This window comes from Acipenser ruthenus, chromosome 2, assembly GCF_902713425.1.
Source record: "Acipenser ruthenus chromosome 2, fAciRut3.2 maternal haplotype, whole genome shotgun sequence".
Classification (NCBI taxonomy): Eukaryota; Metazoa; Chordata; class Actinopteri; order Acipenseriformes; family Acipenseridae; genus Acipenser; species Acipenser ruthenus.
In genome coordinates this window covers 63,377,889-63,390,961 of record NC_081190.1, presented here as the reverse complement: position 1 = coordinate 63,390,961, position 13,073 = coordinate 63,377,889, and the positions used below count along the sequence as shown (strand labels likewise).

General features: G+C 38.2%; 1 protein-coding gene across 2 annotated transcripts in view; it reads left to right on the top strand.

Annotated features, from left to right (window-relative positions):
* Nucleotides 1-335: 335 nt before the first annotated feature.
* wdr17 (WD repeat domain 17) overlaps nt 336-13,073 on the top strand; it is a 70,044-nt gene continuing 57,306 nt past the window's right edge. The window contains exon 1 of one of the 2 annotated variants that reach the window (XM_034015681.3): nt 336-465. The gene's annotated coding sequence lies outside the window, so the exon portion shown is untranslated. Of the gene's footprint in view, nt 466-6,720; nt 6,858-13,073 lie in introns of those variants that run through there. The other variant, XM_058998780.1, reaches the window with a different exon arrangement.

Here is a 13,073-nt window from a genome sequence, read left to right as displayed (position 1 = left end):
GCAGATTCCGCCTCTGTTTGTCTGTCTCAGAACACTTTATGAGGTGCAGTGCAGCATTGCGTTTACAACAGAAACAGCAAGACAAACAGAACATGAACAGCACGCTGAATTCTTGATAAATGGCAGGTAATAAATATTTGATTTATGTGTTTGCTGCCATTTATAAACAAACAGCAAAACTCTGCCTCGGCTAATGAGATTGCGCGTTTCTATGGTGACAAGCTAGCAGCGTTTGGGTTAATGTTTGCAAGAGACAACCAAACATACTGAAAGCACGTTTTCTATGACTGATGTTGGAACTCGCCAATTGTGTGTTACTCGGCCAAACACAGCTGCAGAAAGGATCTTAACTTGTCCAATCGCTGCATGCAGAGAGGTCGGGCGTTAATTACCAGGTGTCTGTGATCCTCACCACAATCTGATTTCAGCACCCCTCCGCTGTCCGGTGTCAATTGTTGGGCTAAGGTAGGTTTAGTCTTGTTCATTGACTTTGGGTTCAAATGCATTTTTGTTGCTTTGAATTAAAGTTTAATTACATGCCTTAATATTGCAATTATGTGTCAATTAGCATTTGTATGAATTTACAGCGGTAGCCTACTAATGAGTACTGTGTGTCGCCAGGAAGTGCCTTGTCCTTTTGCAGTATTGCATTTGTGTGCTTGGTAACTACAGTTCTAAATAAAGTAAAAAGATTGACAAATAATTGCACAAATAAAAACGTTTCTGGTAGGTAAATAAACTTTGTAACCAAAACAATGGTGTATATTCATATATTCCCGTTATATATATATATATATATATATATATATATATATATATATATATATATATATATATATATATATATATATATATATATAATGAAAATTAATTGCTACGTAAAAGTTAAACATAAAATAACAAAGCTCATTGTATGGCACATTTCGATGTATATTTTGCTTGCCCATGTATTCATTTATGCATTTATTTATTTATTGACAATGTATTTAAAAGTATTGTTCTTGAGTCAACTTAATATGGAAATAGGTAACTATTAACTTTAGGCTGGCCGTAATTAAATGACTGAAGGATTGAAGTGGGTCACAAAAAAAGTAACACATAAATAAAACAGTAACGTTCTGTGCCTGCAAGGAGAACCTCTTTATGTTCATGTCAGTGGGATGTAAGGCAACTTTATTTACGTTACCCGACACTGGTGCTGATGAGCTGGTAACATGTAAATTATAATAATTGATGTTGTCTAAAGTACTTTAAATGAGTACACTGTATTGACTACTGACTATTTAAAAGGGTGATTGTATTTTTTGTTATGTATTTGTTATGTGATTGCATAATTTGTTTTCTTTCATATTAATTAATGTGCCAAAGTTTATTAAATTGAGATATATGACATACAGTATACTGCAGGTAACATGCAGTTGGTAAGTCAGTTCTTTCAAGTTGTTGACATAGCAAACCCAGAAAATAAATGATCAATCAATCAAATTTATTTTATATAGCGCTTTTCATGCCAAGGCATCCCAAAGTGCTGCACAGTAAAAACATGTATACAATATAAAAATAAAAACATCAATACTAAAACAGTCAAAATAAGTACTTAAAAAAACATTACATATTAAAAACAATCTAAAAACAATACAATGCACAATACAATATAACAGTGCATGTAAACAGTCTTATACACAAAACAATCCAATACACAATACAACAATATAACAGCGCATGCAAACAGTCTGATACACAAAACAACAATATAACAGCACATGTAAACAGTCTGATACACAAAACAATTCAATACCCCATCCCAGTCTACAAATAGGCCTTTGTGTAAAAATGCGTTTTAAGTTTTAGATTTTAATGTAATTCATGAATCAGCACTACGAATTTCTAAAGGGAGAGCATTCAACAACACGGGTGCATAACAAATAAAAGCTCGTCCACCAAGAGAACTATGCTTAACCACTGTAGACACCAAAAGTCCAGCACCTGCTGATCTCAACTGGCGTCCAGGGACATAGAGTATAAGCATGTCGTTAATGTAAGTAGGGCCATTTCCAGAAACAGCCCTAAATGTCATTAATAATATTTTGAAGATGAGTATATTTTACTGGAAGCCAATGTAACTGGGCAAGAACTGGTGTAATGTGTTCAGATCTTTTTGTTCCTGTCAGAATATGTGCTGCTGCATTCTGTACGTGCTATAATCGATTGATAGGCTTACAGGGCAGACCAGCCAGGAAGGCATTACAATAGTCCAAACGGGACGAAACAAACGCATGAATTAAAATTTCAGCATCAGATTCAGCAAGTTACAACCAGACTTGAGCAATGTTCCGCAGATGGTAATAAGCAGACTTAAATACAGCTGAGACATGTTGTCTAATCACATTGCCCAGCGGAAGCATATGCAAGTTAAAAAACAAAGGACCGAGGACAGAGCCCTGAGGAACCCTGGGAACCTACAGGAGTATCAGCTGAATGTGATCCTCCAAAGGACCCAGAATGGTGTAGAGGTTAAATAAGACCACAGCCAAGAGATTACTGTGCCAGTGAAGCCAGTATATTTCTCAGGCGATCAAGAAGGATTTTATGGTCAATAATATCAAAAGCAGCAGATGTAGCCATGAAGGCTATCCGCGATAACAACCCCTGATCTGCATTCAGCAGGGTATCATTTACAATTTTTACAAGTGCAGACTCTTTTTCAAAGAGGTTATTGGCAGAAAGATGTACAGACAACTGAGCAACAATGACTTTATTCAAAACCTTTGCAAGGAAAGGTAAGTTAGAGATTGGACGATAATTTGACAAGACAGCAGGGTCCAAGGAAGGTTTTTTAAGAACTGGAATAATATCTCAGGGTTTCCTTGCCCCTCAGCTATAATAGCAGAAAAATAATTGGACATAGCAGAGTTTAGGGCAAGTGTGCAACCAAAAAGGTGTTTCCACATTTCTTTGTGAACAAAAAGACTGAACACTTCCATTGGCGCTCCAGTTTTCTGCAGTGCTCTTAGCTCATCATTAAACCAAGGAGTAGAATGTCATTTTGTAGCGGTTCGAGTTTTAAGTGGGGCGACATGGTCAATTATGTTGGTGAGAGACAGATTGTAAAGTGCAACTGCATCATCAACATTACTTGGGGCTGCACTTACAATAGTGAAGGCAAGACATTCAGTAAAGGCCACTGGATCTAAAATACTCTTGTTACAAAAAGTAATTTCCTTAGTTATTTTAGGTTGGTCAAAGGAAGATTCATTTTTGCCGTAATTAGGTATGATCAGATATAGTTATATCTTGTAACATGAAATCTGAAAGTTCAAAACCTTGAAAGATAATAAGATTTAAAATATGTCCGTGAGCATGTGTGGGAGACTGAATCGCTTGGGAAAACCCAAATGAATCAAGAATAGTATTAAATTCTACAGCCATAGTGGAAGAGGAGTCCATATGAATATTGAAATCACCACAGATGAGCAATTTCTTAGAATCAGTAAACAACATAGAAAACAATTACTTTATCTCAGAAAAGAAAGAAGGATTGTGTTTGGGTGGTACACAGAGTTAGCAACAATGGTGCAGGAAATCTAACTGTAAGGTGTTCAAATGAAGAAAAGTCTTTCAGTGGCAAAACCTTAGCATTAAAGTGAGATTTATAGATACCTCTTCCTTTCCCAACCAAACGCGACTTCTCGTAAAATGTATACCCTGTAGGACTAGTTATATACAGTGAACCAAGATTAGCAGATTCATGTTTTGGTGAGACTCAACAAGTCTGTATTATTATCTGCAATTAATTAGTTTAAAAACAAATAATGTTAGATCTTTGTAAACTTGTGTGTTATACAGTATGTATAAATTCAAAACCTGTATGCTTCTAAGGGACATATTTGTTTTATGAGTCTTGGTTGCTTGTGTGCTAATTTGGATTTTTACACTGTGGAATTTGGTCATTATGTCACATCTCAGTGATAAGATAATGTCCCAGATGCACTCATTAAAATTGATTGACAATAACCATAAGACACAAGGGCCCTATAGAATTTAAAATAACAGTTCCAAGACTTTAACTTGTAATCATGTGTGTCACAGTCATTCAGTTCCAACCATTAGAAGTAGACCAATAGAGGGTAGCTTGAATGATTGTACTACTGATGAATATAATAATAAACAGCAAAGTGCAATCCAGGTTACCATTTGCTACTACAGTATAAACAATCATAAACCACAGCATACTACAGTATGTGTACATACAGTACAGCAGCTGTGAAATATCCAGAAACAATTCATGAACACACATATAAAGGGACCGCATAGTCAGACTAAATTAATGTAGCCTATATGTTAAAAATGTGCTTTAAATCCACATTTTATAGCCAAATGCAACCTTAAAGACTGAGAAGACAGACACGATCAGTCTACATACTGCATGAGGCTCCTAAAAAGCAGTGACTGTATTTTTGTCCAGACCTAATTTAGTTTTTACCCATATAAAGGATTCTGAGATCTCTTGTCAATGGTACTTTGGAATACACTATTGAATGACTTGGGCCCTCGTTGTGGGCACTGACCATTTTAGAGCCTAAGGGTTGAATTCATGAAGCTTTAATGTACTGGTAATTTCAATGCATTCCTGTGCATTTACTGACATGTTAATGCTTTGTGAATATGACCCTTGTTGTAGTAGTGTAAGTAAAAAGCTAAAGGGTTTGACCTGTGAATTTCAGCTGTGGCCTTTTACCGACAGTATGTACTGTAAAGACTCATTTCCTTCTACACAGTGAAACCTGTGTAAAACCAGCATCTCATCATGATGCAACATCACCCATTCCAATCTACAATCCAATCTGCATTTACACATTACACAGGCGATATATGTATCCCGTTTGTTCTCATTTACTATATACATTTTTGAAAATTATTTGCTCATGTTATAATGATAAAGATTAAATTAACCACCTCTGAGCTGCCTAACGTATCTGTTACGTCCTCAAAAACGCTCGCTCAGTGCTGCCTAACATAAGAGTTACGTCCTAATTAAAAACATGTTTAAAAAAAAAACACTTTATTGACGTTTTTTCACTAGAGATCGATCATCTAGAAGCTTTTACAGATAATATGTAGTCATTATGTTACAGTGATAAAATACCTTCGATGTGACAAAATAGACCTAAGTTAGACCTAATTTACAGCTTGCTTGAATGCTAGCGCTGGCCTCCCCCCTCTAAGATTTTATATATGGCCAGAAACATAATTCAAAACTATCTGAGATGCATCATCTCTGCATCAAGTACCTTCACTTCCTGTGCAGCTTAATCATAAAATTACCAAAATACCATAATTAGCAATATGATGAGAAATTAAAATAATAAATAAATACCTATAAACCATTATCACAGTATCATCCAATTTAGCTTCACTATACCTAGTAAAAAGAAAACAAAAACATTTAGTCAAATAACAAATATTTTTGTTCAAAGTCTACAGTATGCACATTTTTGACTTTTGTGTTATTATACTAAATATTTTTTTAAACAGCAACAGATTAGCTTTTTTAAAAATCATAATGTAGATCACACCAAAACCACCAGAAACAAAAGCTTACCATAAATGCATGAGGCCACATACAACAAGGACAATACCTCACACACAAATGAGAGCTGCCCTAATAAACCATGAATGACACAACAATAGAGGGCCAACCAATTCATCTGAAGGATCAGGAATAGGAGAAATAAGTACATATTTGAAGTGTTGTTGTAGTTGTTTGTCTAATATGAAATGTTAATTACAAAATACAGAAAAAAAAATCTGTCATTTTTTCTTACCTGTCTAGTCATTGCAGATTTTATTATCAGGGGAGAACTCACAAACATACCTGCATTTATCAAGTAGTGTGGTTGTGTGTTTTCTCTGATTCTGTAATGTGATTTAATCAAGTAAAATAGAAGTATTGCCTGCATAGCCTGTATAGATAGTAAGTAGATCTAACTGTTTATTGTTATATACAATGTTTACACTGTTTATAGAAAAACAGGATTTTGCCAAATGACAGCAGAAGTTTTTAAGGACTGCATGTCAGGCCTTCATTTGGAAATACTGTATACAAAAAGAAAATTAAAAAATACACACACACACACACAGTAGTGGCTAGGGTCTGGACTCTTGACCGGAGGGTCGTGGGTTCAATCCCTGGTAGGGGACACTGCTGCTGTACCCTTGAGCAAGGTACTTTACCTAGATTGCTCCATTAAAAACCCAACTGTATAAATGGGGAATTGTATGTAAAAAATAATGTGATATCTTGTAACAATTGTAAGTTGCCCTGGGTAAGGGCGTCTGCTAAGAAATAAGAAATAAATAATATATTAGAGAGGATGCAAAAGGTACATAACATTTAGGTAAATAAATGTTACTAACAAAAACACACGTGTCATATTGAAAGAGAACATATTTTACAGTTGTTTTGTAATACTGAGAGAACATGATTATTACTCTAAAAATGCAGTGTTAGCACTGTGGGAGCAGGAGGAGATAAAAGACTGAGCTTTTGGGCTGACATAAGAACCAGCCCTGAGCTGAGAACTGTCCAATGAGAAGAGAGATAAGTAAAATCCGTTGTAGCTTTCTTTCACTTTCAATTAATGTTATCCTCTTTGTGTTCTTAAGGGAAGGGAGTTATTACTATCACCTTTCACATGCAGTCTAACTGCACCTATTTACCTTTTCAGCCTGCTGGTGCAACAGCCCCCTGCTTGAAACTGTAATAATTAACAGCTGCAGTGTTGTGACTTGTGACTTGGCAGAAGATTATATATATATATATATTTTTTTTTTCCTGGCAGTGAAAGAAAGCACAGGTAAGGGACAGAGATTCTACAGACACTGCATTGCATTTGTTAATAATTGACATCAAATGTTGCTGATTTTGATTGTTGATCTTTTTACTAAAAAATAAAAAAAATAAATGTGGAAATGCTTTGAGTATCATAAATAAGTATTTAATGAATATGTAATGAACCATTTGCCGAAGTTTAGTTACATGTTGATAAACAGTCATGTGTGTGTATCTATCAGTAGACCTACCATTTGAGCTTGTATTTCGTATGTATGTTGAGTGTTTTTTGAGACTTGGTAGTTTCCTGCTCTAGTAAAAAATATATACTACCCACACTAACTAAATAATTTGCATTTAAACCACGTGATTGCCATCACAATCATGTTTTCAAATTGTGATGTTCGCATTAATAGGGTATTGGTAATTTTACATACCTTTGTCTTTTCCACTGAAGCAGGCAACTACCAAGTCTCAAAAAAACACTCCCCATACATATGAAATATGAACTCAAATGGCAGTCGGATAGATACACACATGCCTGGCATATCTGTGTATCAACATTATTAACATGTAGATAAACTACACCAAATGGTTAATTGCATATTAATTAAATATGTATTTATGACACTCAAAATAAAGCGTTACCAAATTTGTATAGCCAGCATTAACCAATTACAAAAATTGTCACACCCTCTATCTTTGTTTAATCATATCAGTGTTATTATTTTTTGTAAGTTTATTTTTTAACAATTAATTTTAAACTTCAGTATTTCTTTATCTATTACCTTTTTTTGGCCTGGAGCAGGTGGGGCACAGGAAAACTGTAATAACTATGTATTATCACTAAGAATCAGAGTAGATAATTCACTTGGCTTTTTTGGAGGGTGGAGTCGGATGATTTCCTTGTCACTGAGGAGCCTCTGCTTTCTGAGGACCATCAGTTGACACTGCCTAACATCACAGATAGCGCCTGTGGCCGGGGTACTTGAAAGTACTTGCATTATTCTGCTTATCCTCAAATTTCTCCCAGTCTGACAGATTAAAACATCAAATCTGCAGGCCGTTTTTGTTTGTTTTGGTATTGACAGTGTTTTGTTGTGGTCATGTTTTAAAAATTGAGAGTAGAAGTTTTATCATCAATCTTATTATACAAAGGCACTATTATTATAGACGGGGTTGCACCACCACTATCTTATTATACAAGTATTGCGCCACCACCGGTATACCACAAAAGTGAATAGGAAAATTATCATTCACCATGTATTATTATTATTATTATTATTATTATTATTTATTTGTTGGCAGACGCACTTACCCAGGGCGACTTATAGTCGTATACATAAAATACATATCAAGAATTACAGTACAATTCAGAGCAAGATACAAAATACAATGACTTCAGGTCTAATAAGAGCAAATACAAAACACAGTACGATTTGATATCGGGGCAGTTCAAGAGCAGATAACAGTGTTGATAGTTACATCAGGGTTAGGTATGGTGCAAGTGTATGGGGTGGGGGGGAGGGAGAGGAGATTTTAGAGGACAAGAAAGAGGCAAAGTCATCAGAGGAGATAGAGGAGGGAGGAGGAGGGGGGAGGGTTGAGGAAGGAGGAGAAGGTAGAGAATAGTTTCCGGGGGTTGTTAGTGGAGGATTGGATAATAGATTGGAAATAAGAGGATTTAGCAGAGGAGAGAGTAGAGGAGAAGGAAGAGGAGGGAACGGTAGAGGTCTAGGGCAGCAGGGAGTTTGGTTCTCTTCCATTTCTTTTCAGCAGAGTGCAGTTTGGTTATTGCTGAGCGGAGCAAAGAGGAGAGCCAGAGTTGGGGAGGGGACAGAGGGAGGAGGTGAGGAGGAAGAAGAGGGTGGAGGTAGAAGAGTGTACAGAGAGTTGGGAGAAGAAGTCGATAGGAGGGAGGTATGAGAAAGCGGTGGAGGCAAGGACAGAGGGGGTGAGAGAGCGGAGGTTACGGCGGGAGGTGACAATGGGGGTAGGCGGAGTAGGGAGAGAGGGGAGAGACAGAGAAAAATAGATGAAATAGTGATCAGAGAGGTCCAGAGGGGTGACAGAGAGGGTGGAGGCCTGGCAGGCCCTGGAGAAGGTGAGAACCAGTTGACGGCCAGCTTTGTGGTATGAGGGGATGGAGAAAGAGAGAAGGAGAAGGAGTGAAGGAGAGGAAAGAATCCGGCAGGGTGGGTGGGATGGGAGAGATGGATATTGAAATCACCTAACAGGACAGTTGGGGTAGACAGAGAGGGGAGGGAGGAGAGGAGATAGTCGAGTTCATCGAGAAAGTGAGAGAGGTCCAGGGAGATAGTACAGTACAATGAGCAGGAGTTGACAGGGAGAGGTTAGTTGGACAGCATGAAATTCAAAGGTATTAATAGAGAGTGATGAGAGGTCAGAGGGGACAGAAAAGAGTAAGGAGGGAGAGAGGAGAAGACCAGTCCCACATCCCCGTCCAGTGAGACGCAGAGTATAGGACAGGACGTATAGAGAGGACAGGGCAGCAGGAGTTACAGTGTTATCAGGAGAGAGCCAGGTTTCAGTGAGAGCAACTAAATCGAGAGAGAGAGGGGGGAGTCAGACAGAGATAAAATCAGCTTTTTTTAGCAGAAGAGTGACAGTTCCAGAGGGCACCAGAGAGAGTGTGGGAGGGGAGAGAACTGTGAGGGGGGAGAGGCAGAGGGATGAGGTTAAAGAGGTTAGGGGAGCAGCGGCAGAGTGAGGACAGATGACGGGAGTGATAGGACAGAATAACAGGGATGTGAGAGACAGTCATAGCAGGACAGGTGAGACAGATAGGTACAGGAGGGTACAAACCTGCCTAATAGTTGGTGTCTTTTAGGGCGCTGCTAGGTTTGGATTTTCTCCAACAGCCTCTCCTTGCAGGTCTTTCCTCGCTGGACTCCCACAGCTAGACTCCCGGCTCTTTGGTAGAGAGGCTGTTCGGTTGGCTGCCGCTTCGTGCTGGTGCACAAATAGGCTAGCTGTCTATTATACTAAATTGTGCTAAAGACAATACTTAAGCAATACAATAATTTCAATGCACTTCAATGGGATCACACAAATACAAAACGCTGTGTGGAAACCAATCAGATTGCAAATCAACCTCTATTCAATTTAACCACTCACCTGGTACTAATCACAAACAGTAGATCACCTAATTAAAAATAACACCACCTTTTATAATGTTACTTACAGTAAATTCAGCTAATGTTAAGAGTTTGAACGTGGCCTCTAGTAGCCACTGGGAGAGATTTGGAAAAGATCCTCGCTCTATCTGTCCTCACTCGGACTGCCACAGCTCAGATTGCCCTTGGACGTGTGGCCCTTCGATGGCTGGTGCTTAGAACTGCTTGCGTTTTAAGAGACTGTTTGCCAGTTTATAATGTCCTGCAGGTCTAGAGCTGGTCCAGTTTACATGCTATCTAAATTCACTTCAATCAACCACAGCTCTGAAAACTTTAGAAAATTAATTCCTTCAACCAGCTAATGTAGTTACATCAGCAACAAGCATTCAACTGTACTTACCAAAATGGTGGGGGTTTCTTCCTTCCGAGTGCAAACAGCAAAACACAATCCAAGCAGGTCAGTCGCTAGCCTACCCTGATTTACTATATTTTTATATACAGTGTAATTTCTTTTTAGCTGGCAAGGCATGCCAGCATGCTGCTACTGTATATGTACCTATTTACTAAGTTGTAGTTTTACAAGCATATTATAAGAGTGAGCTGCAAGATAAGTCATTCACACTGATAACAAGCTTCTGCATTCTGTTATTTTGGAAACAAATAAACCTTGAACTAATTTGATGAACTCTATCAGGTCTCCCCTGGACTGTGATATAACAAGGGCTGGGTTAGGGGGCATCTTCACTGGCACGTACCCAAGCTTTGTTCTTTTGTATTGGCTGATTTCTGTACTTGAAAGCTCATTATTATGTAGTGACTTATTATTACAGCAACAATCTTAACATATACAGTACATTTATCCAGGAAGTAAATTCTTTAATTTGTGGTAATAAATGATTTGTTGAGTTTGTAAATTCACTTGGTTCAGCTACTGTGTCTCTCAGCAGTGTATTGTTGCAGTCAAATCATTTGAACAATATAGGAAGTTTAGAAATGTATCATGCAGTATCTACAATGGAACCTATTTTAATAATCTAAACATAAGATGCAGGGCTGACATTGAAGATGCCCTAGGTATCTTCACTTGCCAGCCCAGCATCTTAACAACTGTATAAAAACACTTTCAAGAGTTAAACACTTTCAAGAGTTAAAAGTGGTTTATGGAAGTCACAGCGTAATCACATACTCACTGCACTGTGCTAGGAGAACCTGTCTTGCTCTGAAATGCGATCTCTGTTCATCATTTGAAAGTAGTGTATCCCAATTAAACAAAATTACATCCCAATTAAACAACATAAATAGCACTGGGAAGAACCGTCTCCCAGAGTTTTATCCAATTTAAGCAGAAATCCCGATTATCAGTATCCCAGTAAGGCGGGATAAGACTTTTTTGTTGTTGTTGCAATTTAATAGTCAGCAGCACTGAGGTGCAAACACACCCATCTAAAAACAATATCCTGCTTATTATCTGCTGCAGTACAGTATTCCATTTTTTTTAAAGTTTTTTAATATACAGTCTTATCTTGTTTAAGTTGTTCATCAAAGTATAATGGTTTGTATTTTTAATCTTAACAAAGTGTTACTTTGTAGTAAACAGTTTTACTTCAGGTTTACATGTAGATATTTCCTACACAAACTTATTATTTTACTTGAATGATAAAAGTCTTTAAAACGTAATACTTATTCTGGAGATGTGGTCGTTGTTGAAAAACAAAGTTGGAATGCAGCTGGTCTTCACGTAACACACAGAGTTGCAGGATGTAGCGGCGAGGAGTCTTCTTCAGGATGAAGATTTTTACACTTGAATGGGTCCCCATTACAAGCGAAGGCTCTGTATTTACTTCATGGCGAGATGGGAGTACGAGTCAGAGTCCAAGAATCCATGTCGAAGAGAAGAGTCCAAGAGAAAGAGTTCATGCTTATTTTTCTTTAAATATAGCACCCAAAGACGAGTTTACTTTGGTCAAAGATTTTCTATATACACAAGATAGTAAACTCCACCTTTTCTTCCATCCCTGTCGAACCGGTGCATCATGGGAATCCAAAAAGTTCCAGTTCCAGACTTATCCCCTATCTGTATAATGTAAAATCTGCCTCGTTTCCTATTCCAAGCCTTCTCTTTTTAAAACGATTGCATTTTTAAACATGATTCACCTAGATTTATTTAGAGACACCCCTCCTTAACACATATGTGCTATTATTTCTATGATCGATGTTTTCACCTGGCCTGACAAGACCTCTTTATCGCCGAAGTGCTGTCAGAAATTGCCACTGTTATGCAGTGTTAAGAGCGAGAGCGAAAGGTACCAGACAGCAAACTAAGGTACTCGTTTTACAAAATAATCATTATTGTTTGTGTTATTTTACTTTGGCCAATGTGCCCATTTGTTTTGGTGTGTTTTGTTTAACTTTTTTGTTTGTTTAATTAATAAGAAAATGGGAAAAAGGAGCAAGGAGAGAAGAGGGGAGAGAAGACAGAGGGAAGGAAAAGCAAAGGAGGTATGGGATGACAGCTGGGAGGCATTTATAAGGAGCCTCGCTGCGGAGTTGTGCCCCACCTGTTGTGATTACAAGCACACAGTGGCAATCAGCCCCTCCCAATATCAAGAGGAGGAACTAGCGTGCAAGTGGGAGGAGCACAAGCATCCAGTGCCCAAGGGGGTGGGCTGAGCATCCAAAGCCCAAGAGAGAGCTGTTCCCACCTCCACCACCATGGGAAGACTACCTACTGCTCCCACCTCCATCACCAGGGGGAGAAGTGGCGCTCCCGCTGCCATCTTATTGGCCGGGGACTCCCCTCCTGCCATCACCTCCCGAGGGTCCGCACCTGCCATCACCTTATGAGGGTCTGCTGCTGCCATCGCCTACAGAGGGACTACCTGGGGTTGCCATTCACTTCATTAAAAAATGTGGCTGTGTAGCTCTAGGATTTGAGCTAAAAATCACATGGTGTCCTCATTTCTCTAACAGAATCTCAATCCCTAACTCTATCCATTCTTCATCCCCAACTGAGCAATCTACAAGAGAACACAGATTTGGGCGAAGAAAGCAAATATGTAACAATTTCAATTTCGGTATCTGCTCGATGAGGCAATGCAAAAACA